The 10,905-nt window shown below is 37.3% G+C and overlaps 1 non-coding gene across 1 annotated transcript; it reads left to right on the forward strand.

The window, feature by feature from the left end:
* The first annotated feature begins 7,227 nt into the window (after positions 1-7,227).
* Positions 7,228-7,334, forward strand: LOC145956676 (small nucleolar RNA R71). Its single transcript, XR_014432914.1, has one exon. It is a non-coding gene; the product is annotated as a small nucleolar RNA R71 (small nucleolar RNA).
* The last annotated feature ends 3,571 nt before the right edge of the window (positions 7,335-10,905 follow it).

The following is a 10,905-nucleotide window of genomic DNA, read 5'->3' on the forward strand; positions in this document are numbered from 1 at the left end:
GTGACACAAATAGGGGTAATATTTTTATTTTTGTTTTTGTCTCACCTAAAACATTTCCCCAGTAGCCAATCAGTGTAGAGAGGATGATAATTTCAAGAACACGTAGCCTCAAAGGGGGGCTAGCTATTTTACTAAACAATTCCCCAGTAGCTAATTAGTTCCCTTAGTTTTCTAAGGTTAAGAATATTCTCCCTCTAACCTATGACCTCAAAGGGGTGCTAGGTGATTTTTTTTTTTTTTTTTTTACCCCCCAAAAGCTTTTAAGCACGAATTAAAAAGAATTTATCTTCAAGAGACTATTTTTATAATTCTCGATCATTTCAAGCCTCAATACTAAGAACCAAGTGCTAGCCACAAAACCAGCTAATTTTTCAACCTTTTGTTCTGAGACTTCAAGATTCAATTCATCACATTCAGTGTTTTCAAAGACGAACAATTTCATTAAAAATATTTACTTTTCAAACACAAATTCAAGCTGGGATTAACTGAATATGTATATATGCATGATTTTTTTATTTTTTTATTTTTATTTTATTTTTATTTTTTTTTTTGCATGAATGAATGAAATGCGTACATCCTCCTAACCCCAAACTTAAAGATTTGCTTGTCCCGAAGCAAAGAGCTAATGAATGCATGATAGATTATTTTGACAAAATTATAAAATGCATGAATATGCAACCAACCCACAACAGAAAGGAATGCTTGTCCCTAAGCATCAGAGTAAAATAAGGAATAAGAAAGATCTCACTGTGGTGGAAAATCATCTGGATACCGTTGAATGTGCCATTGATACATTTGATCAACCATGTAATTATAATGCTGCTGGCGTTCATCCATTTGTTTCAGCCGGTTATCCATTGATTGAATAGCTGCTAGGATAGCAGCATTGTCCACCTCAGGTCCAGGATGTAGAGGGGGTTGTTCAGGAGCTGCTTCCTCATCTGCAGGAGCCGCTTCCTCAGCTGCTGGAGGTAGGTCCTCTAATGGCTCCAGTGGAAACTGCCGTGTAGCCCGGTTCTTCACGGTGTATGTTGGATTTGGTAACTGGTGGTGCACTCCCGACTGGGTTACTACAAAGTAGTATTTATCATCTTCATCTTTCGCAATGCAGTTCATAGAAGAGCAGGTAGCAAAATTAATAGTACGGCTTCCAGGGAGTGGTTCTAACTGGTCCAGCCAAGCGTGATAGCCAAGGTGTTTGGCTATAGTGGTAATGAGGCCGCCATTCACAATCGCACCGTGGCTGGTATTGGAAATACTCTGGAACTGTCGTGCCAAATGACTGCCAGAATCAATAGGCTCCTCTCTGTTTTCCATCATAGCCCATAAAAGTAAAAGGTCGCTCAAACGAACCTTTCCTTCAGAATCACCTCGGGCCAAAACAGTAGAGGCAATAAAGCGGTGCATAATACGGATGGCGGGATGGCGGAAAGCAGAGGAATTACATTTTCCAGCGACCCAATTACTTGTACCTGTCAAACTATACCAAAAAGAACCAGGGTTGAAAGAACTTGGGGTTCTCGTGCTCCCTCCAATGGGAAATCCAAAAATATTATTGAACTGAGCCAGGGTTAATTCGTGTTCTTGGTTAAACATACGGAAAGAAATCAAACCTTCAGAACAATTTGGCCCAGATAATATTTCCGTGTGGAGAGAGCTCAAGAACTCAAGAACTAGTCGAGGATAAACAACATCATTATGCATGGTAGCAAAGGTTGTCCACCCAATGTTAGTTAACATGAAATTGATATCAGCACGTAAACCCAACTTACGAATAAATGGGAAGTCGAGATACCTGGTAGGATGGATAGTGCGGAAGCGTAATACCTCGTTCCGCTCACGCTGTTCATCGTTCCGATAGAACCTCGGAGGAAGGTGCGGAATTTCACTTGCTTCTTCCTCGTAACTGTGGGTATCGGAAGCGGTGGAGGACGAACCAACGGTACGGGTGCGCTTGGGAGCCATGGATGAACGGAAGGAGTGAATGTGGGAGGAAGAGGGAAGAAGAGGAAGAAGAAGTGAGAAGCTAGGGTTTGGGAGAGAAGAAAAGAGAGAATGGGCAGAGTGCGTAAGTTTGAGAGAAGTGAGAATGTAAAAGGAGGGGGAAAAATATATAAGGGAAAGGGGAATTTCAAAAATCACGAGTTGTATCTGTTGAGCGTCAGCAGGGAATCACGGGCGTGATTGGAAATCACGGCCGTGATTCTCTTTGTGAGTTTTCAAAAATTCAAACAGAGGAGATCACGCCCGTGATTTATAATCACGGTCGTGATTCTCTCTGGGGTTTTCCAAAAATTTTCCAGAGAAGATCACGCCCGTGATTTAGAATCACGGTCGTGATTCTCTCTGGAACTCTGAAATTTTATTTTATTATTTTATTATTATTATTATTATTATTATTATTATTATTTATTATTATTATTATTATTATTATTATTTTTTATTTTTTTTTTCATGATGCTTGAGTAGGTTCCTGAAGAACCATAGAGTATAATTTTTCTAAGTGTTCCCCATGGAAATATAACTTCAATCTCTGTGCATTGACCTTGAATATGTCGCCTTTATCATTTCTGATTTCTACAGCTCCATAGGGATATACTTTTTGAACTGTAAAAGGCCCTGACCATCTTGACTTCAATTTTCCAGGAAACAATCTGAGTCTGGAATTAAATAATAGCACCGAGTCCCCTTGCTTGAATTCTCTTCTATGTATATGCTTGTCATGCCACCTCTTTGTTCTTTCTTTGTAAATCTTAGCATTTTCATATGAGTCTAATCTGATTTCATCAAGCTCATTGAGTTCCAATTTCCTTTTTTCTCCAGCATCCTTTAGGTCATAGTTGAAGTATTTTATTGCCCACAAAGCCTTGTGTTCTAGCTCTACAGGAAGATGGCAAGATTTGCCATAAATCAGCCTAAATGGAGACATGCCAATAGGTGTTTTGTAAGCAGTCCTGTAGGCCCAAAGAGCTTCATCTAATCTTAAAGACCAGTCCTTTCTTGTTGTAGATACAGTCTTCTCAAGAATCTTTTTGATTTCTCTGTTGGATATTTCTACCTGTCCACTTGTTTGAGGGTGATAAGGTGTACCAACCTTGTGAGTGACTCCATACTTTTTTAAGAGAGATTCAAACTTTCTTTCAATAAAATGTGAGCCTCCATCACTGATCACAGCTCTTGGGACCCCAAATCTTGGAAATATAATTCTTTTGAAGAGTTTAATGACAGTATTTGAATCACTCGTTTGAGCGGGAATCGCTTCTACCCACTTGGACACATAATCAACTGCAACTAATATGAACTTGTAACCTTTAGAACTTGGGAATGGTCCCATGTAATCTACTCCCCATACATCAAAAATTTCTACTTCTAAAATCCCATTTAATGGCATTTCATGTTTCCTGGATATATTCCCTGATCTTTGGCATTGGTCACAAGAATTTACCATCTTCCAAGTATCCTTAAATAAGTTTGGCCAGTAAAAACCAGATTGTAGAATTTTAGCTGCAGTTTTTGACGTACTAGCATGCCCTCCATATGCGGAAGAATGACATGAGTGAATGATGTGAGGAGCTGCTTCTTCTGAGATACACCTTCTGTAGATACCATCTCTACACCTCTTATATAGGTAAGGTTCATCCCAAATAAAGCTGTTAAGGTCACTAAAGAATTTCTTCTTTTGTTGATAATTAAAGTCTTCAGGAAGGACTCCACATGCTAAGTAATTCACATAATCTGCATACCAGGGACTGTTTTTCACAACAACTGCTAAAAGCTTTTCGTCTGGGAAGCTGTCATTAATAGGGAGTTCCTCCTTTGTTGCTTGGTCTTGTGGAAGTCGAGAGAGATGATCAGCTACTACATTTTCTACTCCCTTTCTGTCCACAATCTCTAAATCAAATTCTTGTAAAAGGAGAATCCATCTGAGGAGCCTAGGTTTAGCATCCTTTTTATTAAAAAGATACTTTAGGGCAGAGTGATCTGTGTAAACAATAACCTTAGACCCCACAAGATAAGATCTGAACTTTTCAAAAGCATAGACGACTGTTAACAATTCTTTTTCTGTTGTTGCATAATTGGCTTGGGCTTCATCAAGAGTCTTGCTGGCATAGTATATAGCATGAACCTTCTTGTCCTTTCTTTGTCCCAATACAGCTCCTATAGCATAGTCACTTGCATCACACATGATTTCAAAAGGAAGGCTCCAGTCAAGAGTTTGCAGAATAGGAGCTGTAGTGAGAGCTTCTTTCAACCTGTAGAATGCATTCTTACAAGAAACATCAAAGTTAAAAGGTACCTCTTTCACAAGTAGATTAGATAATGGTTTAGAGATTTTTGAAAAATCTTTAATAAACCTTCGGTAGAAACCGGCATGCCCTAAGAAACTTCTAACACCTTTAACATCAATTGGAAGAGGCAATTTATCAATTACTTCTATTTTTGCTCTATCTACCTCAATTCCTCTCCCAGATATTAGGTGTCCTAAGACAATTCCTTCTTGTACCATAAAATGACATTTTTCCCAATTTAAGACTAAATTCACTTCAGAGCAACGCTGCAATACTTTAGTTAGATTTAATAGACAGTCATCAAAGGAAATACCATAAACTGAAAAGTCATCCATGAAAACTTCCATCTCTTTTTCTAATAAATCACTAAAGATTGCAGTCATACATCTTTGAAAGGTAGCAGGTGCATTACATAGGCCAAAAGGCATTCTCCTATAAGAAAAAGTACCATAGGGACATGTAAAAGTAGTTTTCTCTTAGTCTAATGGATGAATAGGGATTTGATGAAAACCGGAGTATCCGTCCAAATAACAAAAGTATGAATGCATTGCTAACCTTTCAAGCATTTGATCAATAAAAGGTAAGGGAAAGTGATCCTTTCTAGTGGCATTATTTAATTTTCTATAATCAACACACATACGCCACCCAGTCACAGTTCTTGTGGGAATTAATTCATTATTATCATTTTTAACTACTGTCATCCCACCTTTCTTAGGAACCACATGAACTGGACTTACCCAAGGACTATCAGATATAGCATAAATTACCTTAGCATCCAATAATTTCAAAATTTCTTTCTTTACCTCTTCTTTCATCTTGGGATTTAGTCTTCTTTGAGCTTCAACAGAAGGTTTGGATCCTTCCTCCAAGAAGATGCGATGCATACAAAATGAAGAACTAATTCCCTTTATATCAGCCATAGTATATCCAATAACTTTTCTAAATTTTCTCAACTCATTGAGAAGTTTTTCAGTTTCTTTTTCATTTAAAGCTGAATTTACTATGACTGGATAAGTGGAATTAGCCCCCAAAAACTCATACCTTAAAGATGAAGGAAGTGGTTTAAGTTCTAACTTTGGAGAGTTTTCTTCTTGCCAATCTGTTGAAGACTCAAGAAGACTTTCTACTAGAGGATCTTTTTCTTTACACGGGGGACTTGAATCGATCAAGCAAGCATAATTAGGTTGAATCCCCTCAAGATCTATGTGCTTTCCTCCAACTAGAAAATTCTCCAAGGGATCCCTCAAAATAGATCTCATGACTTCTTCCTCCATGTCTTTAGGCAATATATCAACCCTGCAGCAAATATTTTCAAGAGAAGGTTGTCTAACAGATTTAGCAATATTAAATTCCATTGTTTCATCATTAATGGATAAGGACAATTTTCCATGTTTGACATCTACTATCACGCCTGCTGTAGCCAAAAATGGTCTACCTAGTATGATTGGTATTTGTTTGTCCTCTTCCATTTCTAAAACAACAAAATCTCCCGGAATTAAAAATTTACCTATCTTAACTGGAACATCTTCTAAAATTCCTATGGGATATTTTATAGATCTATCTGCTAACTGGATTGACATTGCTGTAGGCTTTAATTCTCCCATATCTAATTTCTTGCAAATTGATAAAGGCATTAAACTGATACTTGCCCCAAGGTCACATAAGGCTTTTTCAAACCTTAGATTTCCAATGAGACAAGGTATAGAGAAACTACCAGGATCCTTAAGTTTTTTGGGCAAATTATGATGGATCAATGTAATAGTCTCTCTATCATCCAATTTCCTTCGGTTAGCTAAAAGATCCTTAAGAAATTTAGCATATGTAGGCATCTATTGTAGAGCTTCTACAAATGGAATGTTTACATACACTTGTTTGATCATATTTAAAATTTTTTTCAAATTGTCTATCAAGTTTAGTCCTTGCTAACCTTTGAGGAAAAGGAATTGGAGGGTGATAAACAGTTTGAGGCTTTGATGAAGATACTTTTTCTTTTTCTAATCTCTCTTTTTCAGGTTTTTCAACCATAGGAGAAGCGTCTTCATCAATCTCAATATTATCATTTTGATTAGACACAGGTCTGTCTAATTTCTTCCCACTCCTTAAAGTAACAGCATTAACATTTTCAGCTGGGTTTGCAACTGTTTTACCTGGGAACTTACCTGGAGAATTGTTTGAACTAGGCATCAACTGTGCAATTTGATTTTCCAGCATCTTGTTGTGGAGAGTAATATTCTCAACCTTGACAGCAAGGTTTTGAATAGAATTTGCCATTGAATCATTGGTCTGTTTTTGATTAGTGACAAAATTCTCCATAAGGTTTTCTAATCTTGAAACACTTTGTTGAATTGAGGGTGTCTGTACTGGATTTCCTTCCCCATTAATGAAGTGATTGGACGGACGGAAATTAGGTTGCTGATTGCTAGTTCCTTGAACTGGGTTATTCTTCCAAGAAAAGTTAGGATGATTCTTCCAACCAGGGTTGTATGTGTTGGAATATGGATTACTCTTCTCTCTTCGAGGAGTGTCATAGAAATTATGAGAAGCTGCCACCTGTTCAGTAGTATCTTCTTTTTCTCCAGTAAAAATTGAGGTACAATCTACTGCAGTGTGCCCTTGTTCCCTACAAAGGTCACATACTTGATTTGTAGCCACTGAATTAACCTTAGCTTTTTCCATCTTGTCTAATCTTTGATTAAGAGTATCAAATTTTGCTAAGAGTAACTCAATATTGTTCACTTCATATCGCCCCGGAGTTCCTTTCCTTGCTGTGACTTCTCTTTCACTGTATTGGCTGTGATTTGAGGCTACATTTTCCAAAATAATCATGCAGTCATTAATAGGTTTCCCCATGAAAGATCCTCCAGCTGCTGAGTCTAATATCATGGTGCTTTGTTGGTCCAATCCTTCAAAGAAAAATTGGATGGTAAGCCAACGGTTGAAGCCATGTTGTGGGCATGCTTGAAGATATCCTTTGAACCGCTCCCATGCTTCATAAATAGTCTCTCCAGTGCCTTGTTGGAAATTAGTGATTTTCTTCCTCAATTCTTTAGTTTTAGAAGGAGGAAAGAATTTCTCTAGAAAAGCTCTTTCACATAATTCCCAAGTTGCTATCTTTTCTCTAGGCACTGTTCTTAGCCACACCTTTGCCTTATCTCTCAAGGTGAGTGAGAATAAGCGGAGTCGCATTCCATCAGAAACTTCATCATCAAATTGCTGGGTCTCACAGATTTCCAAGAACCCCTCTAAGTGGTCATTAGGATCTTCTGATGGTAGTCCTCCAAAGGTGTTCTGTTTGAGCATATTCACCAGAGAAGCTGGTACAGTAGCTCCAGTTTGCATCTCCCCTCCAGGTATCCCACGAGCTACGGGTGCAGAGTAATCCCGAAGCGGTAAATTATCTCGTTGTGCAGCCATGTCAAATTCTCTAGAAAGGTTTCTTTTCCTTCTCAGGAGAGTTCTTTCAATCTCAGGATCAAGTGGTGTTGGTTTCCCAAGACGTAGAGATCTCTTTTGCATTAACCCTAAGGCACTGCAAAAAAAAAAAGAAAAGAAAGTGACCCGTGAAATCTGAATTGGAGAAGTAAACACTAAAAAAAAATTATTTATTTATTTAATTTTTTTTTTTTTTTAAAAATTCGAATTAAAATAATTGTAATTTAAATCAAGAGACGTAGTCCCCGGCAACGGCGCCAAAAACTTGATGTATGGAAAACCGCAAGTGTACGGTTGTCGTCAAGTAATAAATATCGAATCACAGGGACTACGTGTTTGACCTAGAATTACTAGTATTTTAATTTGAATTTTAAAACAGATGGAATTTTTGTTTTGAGATGATAAGATCAGATTCGATGGTAAAAGAGATAGTAATGCAATTAATGAATAAGATAAAACTTTAAGATAAGATAAGGAGATTTCCGGGAATCTAGGGTTCGCACAAAGAGTTCCAACATTATTGAATTATTATTTTCATTAATTAATTCTATTCCATCTTGAAGGTAGTCTTAACCTAATTTAATCCTTGCACCTTCTCAGGCTACGAGGACGTGTTTAATTAAAATTAATCTCTACTCTCGTGGTAATTACGTTCAATTAAACCCATTAAGATCTTTGTTAATCTATTGCTCCTCGAAAGCTTAAATCAACTCTCGTGATTTAACACTCAAGTCTGTTCCTTTAGGTTCCGATAATTAGGTTCTCCTCTCAGTTCATCCCTAATTATCTATGATTATGAAAATTAAGATTAATTGTTTATCATAATTATAATCAAGTTCTCCTCTCAGTTCATCCTTAATTAATGTTATTATGAAAACAATAATATTAAAGTTCATATATAAAATATAAAAGAACAGATCAAGAATTGGAATAAAATTAAGAAACTGAATAATGCATTAATAAAGAGGTTCTCAGAGGCTAAGCCCTGATCCCAGAAAAAGGGAAACTACTCACAGGAGTTCATAGTAGTTCTCCAAGAAAAAAAAAGAATAAAAGAAAAGCAAACCTTAGAGTCGATGGCACAGGCGCCCAACCTTCTCCAAGTGTCAAAAACTAAAAAAAACTGTCTCCGAAACAAAAAAATCCCCGTTCTAGGCTAACCTCATCTAATTTATAACCTCAAAGGGTAAAAAGGTAAAACTACCAAGAAAAAAAAATTACAAAGATAAAATAAAAATAAAACATAAAACTTAAAAAGCTGGGACGCGAAGTGAATCACGGCCGTGACTGAGAATCACGACCGTGATCTTCTCTGGAGCACATCTATGAAGGGTCAGTGGCGTTCACGGGTGTGATTGGGAGTCACGGCCGTGATTTTCTCTGGTGAATCACGGGCGTGATTTAGAATCACGGCCGTGATTTTCCCTGTAGCTCAGCATTTCCTCTTTAATTCTTAAATCTTGATCCTGCTCAGAGAAAACACAACACATACCAAGAAAAGCATAAAATAGGAAAATGATATAAAAATTTATTAAAAACATGAAAGATATGCATGATTATGCTATGAATTCTTGTGAATTAAAGTGCTAAAATACGAGTAAAATTCACAACATCAATAGCTTACACTACAAGCTACCTCTCCCTATATATTTGTAATCTCTTCACTTATATTCACTTTTGAACATTTTGAGAAATAAATCTTCAGATTTCTCTCACTCAAGAGTCCCTAAAAACCGTAGAGAATTTTCTCTCTAAGGTTTCTATCAAAGTTCTTCAAACTTTTCCTTGGTTCCTTAAGCTTCCTTCACAAGCTAAGGAGTAACCGAACCTTCTTCAAGAGCTTCTCCTCCATTGAAGTTTGCTTCAAGGAGTTTCAAGTCTCTTCTCAAGGAATCCTCAAGAGTTCTTCGGTCCTTGCATGGAAAGCTTGGAAGAACATCAATCTGAGGAAGAGACGGAGCGTACCCTTGCTGTCCTGCAACGAGAGCTTGATTCGATCAAGTCTAAACATGCTGCTTTGAAGCTTCAAAGCCAAGAGATCATGTTGAAGCAAAAGGGTTTGCGGGATGAAGGAAAAGGCATATCTCTCAGACTCTCAAAGTCATTGGATCAAAAGAGAAGATTGGAGATATTGTGTGCTTCGCGGAAACAATGTCTCGACCAAGCCTATCAGGCATATGAAGCACTCAAATCCAAATTCGGCAAGTGATCGAGAAACTGAGAGATGCCTATTTATATTTTAATATTTATCCGCTTGTACCTTTATTGCTTATCTCTTTGAACACTCGTCTCAATACATGCTACTTTCATGAAATTTCTTCAAGTACTTTCCATTGATCACTTTACTCGTATTTCTCGAATTTATCTCTTTGATCAAATATGCGTTGTTCGAGTAGAGTCTTTTAATGACGAACGGTCCTTCCCAATTATAGGACCATTTTCCACGATCTCTAGATTTCTGGTTCATTGGGAGGATAACTTTTTAATCTAAGTCTCCATTCGAAAATTGTTTGCTCCTGACCTTTTTGTTGTAAACTCGAGCTATTTTCTCTTTTTGGTGAATGACATTTTGCATGGCTATCAATCTTTCATCATCCAGTTGAATTAGTTCATCATACATTAAATTCCAATAATCCTCGACTGGTAACTCATTTTGTCTTTGCACGTGAATGGATTGTAAATTAATATCAATAGGCAAAATTATTTCGTGACCATAAACCAACTTGTATGGCGTAGATTGAGTAGCAATCCTTGGTGAATTTCTATATGCCCACAATACTTACAGTAATGTTTCATGCCAATTTCGAGGTTTCCCTGAAATATGTTTCTTGATCAAAGCTATGATCACTTTGTTAGCAGCCTCGACTTGGCCATTAGCTTGTGCATAGTAGGGTGTCGAAGTAATCAGTTTGATTCCTCTCGACTGAGCATACTGCACCACTTTTTGACCTGTGAATACCGTTCCTTGATCTGTAGTTATTGTCTGGGGTATTCCAAATCGAAATATAATATGGTCTTTAATAAAATTTATCACCTCTTTCTGATCGACCTCTTTTACAGGAATTTCTTCCACCCACTTCGTAAAATAATCAATGGCCACGATTATGTACTTATGGTTTTTTGCTGAAAGAGGATGGATCTGACCAATTACGTCAATTGCTCAACCTCGAAGTGGTCAAGGTTT

This window comes from Cajanus cajan, chromosome 3, assembly GCF_000230855.2.
Source record: "Cajanus cajan strain Asha chromosome 3, NIPB_CcT2T_4, whole genome shotgun sequence".
Taxonomy (NCBI): domain Eukaryota; kingdom Viridiplantae; phylum Streptophyta; class Magnoliopsida; order Fabales; family Fabaceae; genus Cajanus; species Cajanus cajan.